This window comes from Pygoscelis adeliae, unplaced genomic scaffold (genome assembly GCF_000699105.1).
Source record: "Pygoscelis adeliae isolate BGI_AS28 unplaced genomic scaffold, ASM69910v1 Scaffold25, whole genome shotgun sequence".
NCBI classification, from domain to species: domain Eukaryota; kingdom Metazoa; phylum Chordata; class Aves; order Sphenisciformes; family Spheniscidae; genus Pygoscelis; species Pygoscelis adeliae.
In genome coordinates, this window is record NW_008824808.1 from 1999651 (window position 1) to 2005650 (window position 6000).

Here is a 6000-nt window from a genome sequence, read left to right on the forward strand (position 1 = left end):
CGTAAACCTCTAGATCTGCCATGTCCTCTAACACTGAGATATTACTTGTAGTTTGGGAAGAGAATCCTCAAGCAAGCAAAATCTTTATAAAATCATGAATAAATCTGGATCAAAGTATTATAATAGATTTTAAAACAGGCATCTGAAATAGGTAATAGTAGAAATCTATTTAGCTCCTAGGCACTATTGAAGGCCAATAAGTTAAAAAACAAATCAAAACTCCACAGTAAGTTTTATTCTAACTCTAAACAATCCTTATTAGGAATATGCAAAGCCATATCATCTCCAAAGCTGCTCCTCTCTCTCAGTTTTAACACAGGACTCGTGCCCAGACCTTTCCGTTCCTGACTTTTGCTCAGCTTCCTGCTATAGATGCAGAGGAAGAGACTAGAGACCTGCACAGCAGAGGGGAGGGGGGAAGGAGCACGCACTGGGGCTAAGCTGCAGGGGGGCATTAAAGCTGCAGTCCAGGTTCATCCTCTGGTGAAGGGAGATGCCGAATGAATAAACTGGAAGTACAAGAGCTTTGGGGGAGTCAAGCACTCCCCCTAATCCCAGCCCCCCCCGAAAATTTTTCAATTTTTCAGTCCTAACCGTTATTGACAAACTGATCCCAGTTTGTCCATGGACGACACCTCCAAAGGTCCTTTCTCCAGCTCCGCCAGATGACTTCCTCCTCATGTGTCACCCCAGGTGACCCAAGGGGAGGAATCACTTTCTCTGTGCCAGCTGGGGCAAGGAGAAGCGGAGGAATCCTCCGCAGGGGATAGGGCTTTTTGTGTGGGCTCCACTGAAGGGTTGGTGCACACCAGGAGAACCACATGGCTCAGCAGCCACAGCGCCAGGCTGCGTCCCTGCAGACTGCTGCTCAGATTTGAAAAGGCAGCGTGATTTCTGGACATCCATGTGGCTTGCCTCACAGAAAACCTTTTCTGTCATGGGGGCCCAAATTACACAGACTTAGAGAGAAACAGAAACCAGATAAATATGGAAAGAGCAGTATGATTCTTCCTCTACAGAAGCTGTAAGAATACAGTTCTCCTGGTCTGTCATACAGCCACCACAGCACAGGGGTCAACAGAGCTCCTTGTTGACAAATTTTCCTGTCTTTAGGCTTGTTATTTCAGGGTACTAAAAATAGTTTCAATGCTAAAAATAAGTTTCAAAGTGTTCTTAGCTTATTCTTAATACTTAAAAAGGTATTTGAGTAATTTTTTTCTTTTTGTTTTAAACAGATGAGAAACCCAAGGGAGTGATACAGTTCAGGTATTTTTCTCAAAATGGTGGAAGAATTATGGGGAAAGCTCTTATATGAACCATGTAAGGCAGGTGCATCAACACAGCTATGGAATAAAGCAGATAGATATGACCATTTTTGACAGGATATTTTGAAAAAAAAAGTTGTATCATGATTTTTCTCCCTTTTTTTTTTTTTTAGAAATTAAAATGATGCCTTTTTTGTATGCCCCCCTCCTTTTTCCTTTCCAGAAGGAATGATTTTGAACAAAATATGCTTTTCCCATGAAAAAAAATCCTTTGGTCACAAAGACTTTTTTGCTTTTGTTGAAAAAACGATTTCACAAACACCCACAGAATAGCTCCAGTCAAGAATTTGGTTTCACTCTTACAGTTAATACTACCGCACTATTTCCCCTCACACGTAGTGAGTAAAACCATTAACAGCATGGTTATGGCATATGGAAAATACAGTTTCATACTGTTTCATAGAGCAGCTTCCTTACTAGAACTTCATTACCCGAAATATTAAAAATTAAGGCGTGATAAGGTAGAAACAGACAGGTAAATGCTACAGAGCCAGAGAACAAAGCTGGGAGGACTTTTTTTCCTGAGGCACTGTGCAGATGGAGGACAGGCAACGTGCTTGGCAGAAATGAAGTGGTTGCATTTTTTAAAGTGTGGGAGGAAGCTTAAGTGAAGGTACACAGTCAAAAGGGGGACGAGAAGATGGAGGGAGTTGTCCTGGGGAACAAACACGCCTGAAAGCTTTTAGCAGCGCTGCCTGACTTGCAAATTCAGCAGCCCACTGTATAGCCCATCTATAGTGCATTTAATAGCACTGGTGCGTACATTAGTGACAGCCCCTGGAATACAACCCTTTTTCTGCTCCGCTATCATGTTAAGCCACCGGATGGACATGTTTGCATAAAAACATTAAAATACAGCACTGAGAACATGCAGTATTTACCAGGAACTGTCAGCTCTCTATCTCCTACAGCCATTTTGCTTCCTCACATATACATATATTTACATCATTTTCAAAATGCATATTATTAAGCTGACTGTTATGGCTCCTCTGGAGTGGATACCGTCTATTATGTAAACATATCACTGCTACAATTTATAACACTCCTGTTATTTACCCAATAGAATGTGTAACTGTTCCAAGTGAGCCATTACCGTCTGCCACGTAAAGTAAATCCATCTTCAGCTGCTTTTGCAAGCATGAGTTATAATGACACTTAACATTTCAATAGTGCCATACACATTGGAAGATCTCAGTGCGCCTTATAAACATTAATGAATGAATTTAGATTTAAAAGCAGTCCCATGTGGCAAGAATTAGAGCTAAGCCAATAATTCACAACCAGGTCCCGATTCAGGAAGAGGCTTAATCACGGGCACTGACTTCAACGCGGCTGCTTATGTGTCGGAAGCTTCACATGTGCCCAAGTTCCCAGGTGACAACGAATGTGCGGGGTCCACAGCATTCGTTTTTCATCTCTTTCTGTTTGCAGAACATGATCAGCTTACAATCTTAACACAGGAGGTCTCTCTGCAAGCCAGTCTTAATTCTGTAAGACATTTGGTTTGAATTTCATGCACACACAGTGAGTTCATTCTTTTCAGGTTCCTTGTATTTTGTGCTAACTCTTCCCAGAAGAGTGTTTCACCCGTTAGTCACCCCACTGCACAGTGTTCTTAGAAGCGCTGGGGGGAGGCAGATGGTAAAGTCAAGCAGAGCTTTCCCCAGCTGGACAGCAAGGACACAGCTCTGCAGTTGGACATTTCTGCTTGCTGGAGGTTTGGAGTCTTGAAAGCTGTTAACGGAGAGAGGAGCTGCAGGTGTCCAGACCATAACGTTAAAATCCCACACGTGCTTACTGCAGGACAGTGCGAGGACAAGGAAATGGTAGGGAATAATAAACAAAAATCACCTCTGGTTACTGATTTTTTTCATTTGGAATCCAGCTTTTGGGTTTCTTAGATATGCCATGACCAAAAGGTATTGCCCTGAACTTATTTTCTCATGTCAGCTCATCTGGGAATAAGGGAAATGGAAATGGAATTTCATATTAGCTTCATTAGAAACATAAATACAAAAAGTCACATTGTCCTCTGAATTACATTGGCTGCTGAAACACTAAAAGCAATGGAGTTACAGTAGGACAAATAAGAAAAATTTGTCATATATTTTTACTTGATTTAACTAAAAAGTCCAAAACTCTTGATAAAATGTCTTAATAAACACAGTCCCTATAATAAATAGTAGTAAATTCATTTCAAGGGCTCATAAGAGACATCAGTTTTTTAAGGATGCTGTTGATGTATGCTCCTGTAACTGTGAGCTGACGTAGTATGACCTATGCATGATACCATTTCCCCACGAGAGAAGGCATAGTGAAGTGAGTCAAGTCTTTGCACTTTAAGAAAGGGAAGAAGTATTTAAGCTCTAAAAACTATCTGGGTTGCTAGTGATGAGTTATACTGGATTGTATTTTGTTCTGACAAACTGTTTCTAGAGCGTGTACGCTGTGCAACTACTCTAAGTAGCAGATGCTGTACAAGCCTACTTCTGATCACGGACCAATTTTAGAACTGAAACTCTGGTACCAGGAGTGTTTTCAGGAGCAAATTCCTACACAATTTGGTGCACAGGTATCAGATGATTTACTGCATTTCCAAAGGTGCCAGACCACTGAAAATCTCCATGAACAACTTTTCGGGTTCATACGCATGCATATGTGCCTTCTTAGATGGTACGTGCAAGCCAGGTTGCACGTATACAGTGCATCAGGCAAACACCGGTTGGAGAATTGACAGATGTGCTAAAACAGTGTGTCTTGCAACAGCTTGACATTCTGTGGGCTGGCAAACCGACTGCAGGGGAAAGCAACGCGTAGCAGGAAAACAATTAACGGGAAGGTTATAGTTAACCTCCCCCCTCTACTTTATCATATCCTCTTCTGTTATTTACTGCTGCTTATAGCTTCCCATTCACCCTGCAATGATATGAGAAAATGCAACGTCTGGAAAATTGGTGGAAGTCACTCCCTTAGCACTTAATGAACCTGGTTCTTGTCTGGCAGCTGATCGACCTTGCTACACCTCCATTTAAATCCATGGAGCTTTGTTTTGATTAACACTTGTGTAACTAAGGTGAGCATCATTTCCATAGTCTCTCACACCTGATATTTAATTTTCTGCAGTGACTGAGCAGAGACTTCCATGTAAGTAGCACTCCTTGCATTAAAAGCTGAATTCTGGGCTCTGTGAAGTTGATGGCAAAATGCTCACTGCTTCTGGGTTTTTTTCTGGTTTTCCAAGGATATCTAAGCAATTTAGAATGGACAAGACAGGTGCACAGTCTTACAGTACAGAGAGACACTGACGTGACAGATGAAGATGAATGATACACTCATAAAAATAGAGAACTTTGAATATCCCTTCTTCTGTAGATTTAAGTCAGATCCTTCAATATTGTATGGATGTAGTTTATATTAAAGAGTTTGAGAACAATCCCTAAGCAGTGAATTGAACACTTTATCATCCAAAAACATAATACAAAAGTGAGTTAAAAAATACAAGATATGAAAGACCTGGGAAAAAAATTAATGGTCATGCTCTCATAGCTCCTAATGGTAAATGGTGTCTCACATGTAGATTGAAAATTGCTTGCCTTTTGCTTATGCTGAGTATTTCCATTTTAGATTACTGAAACAGAAAAAGAGGACTTGAAATATTTCTAATTACAGGGAAATTCTCAACTGGAAAATATATCTCATTTCTTTACATGCCTCTTAGTGGTTTTCTGAGACATATGTAAAGTGCCAATTTGAAATCCAGCAGATATGGATGGATTCCAACTCCCTCCAGATAGCAGAAGTTTGTATGCAGCTGGGCCCTGTGTATTAGCAAACATGGTTATTTGAAACGTAAACGTGTGGGTCCTTTGTACTATCTCTTTGAGTACACCAAAAAAACGTAAGAAAGGTTTACATTTGAACTTTCAGCATGAAATGTACTGTGGGCCTAGGTAAAGGAGCCTCCCCCATCAGCACAGGTTGTGGGAACAACCCTATTCCAGCTCTTCTCTCAGCTCCCACTGTAATGGCACTCCTCTAAAATGGGAACAAAAGACACAGGCAGAGTAGGGAATGCTAAAACTGTATTTTCTTTCTCACAGCCCATTAACAAAACATACTTTAGAGAGGTCTCAATTTACAGTGGGAGCCAGGCAGACCTAAGAGCACAAAAATACAGGAAAATCAAAGAGGTGGTTTAAAATCTCTCTCTCTTTCCCCAGTCTCTACACTAACCACAGTGACTGAAATCAAAGAACATGGTTTATGCCACTGACAGCAAAGATTTTGAAGTTAGAAATACTGAACATTTCCATTAGCCTTCTTTGAGCAGTAGTTTAATCAATTGACTTCCAAGGGTCCCTTCCCAATTAATTTTTTCTATGTTTCTATGATGATTACGTAACAATAGGTCTACCAGTGCAAAGAATCAAGTGATATCAGCTTTTTGGAGCTTTTAATCCACCTTCTATTTAGGAAACTAACTTAACGCATTTCAGGAAGCAAAGTTCAAATGAGAAGACGCAGATCAGAATAACTTTCAAATGACCAGCTTCCAGAAAACTGACCTTCCCTTACATGTGTTCCCATAATAGTGAAGAGATTTACAGAGTCTATTTTCCTTCCTTTTGCAATCGTAAAACTTCAAACTTAACACTAAGGCATCCCTGAGTGGTGC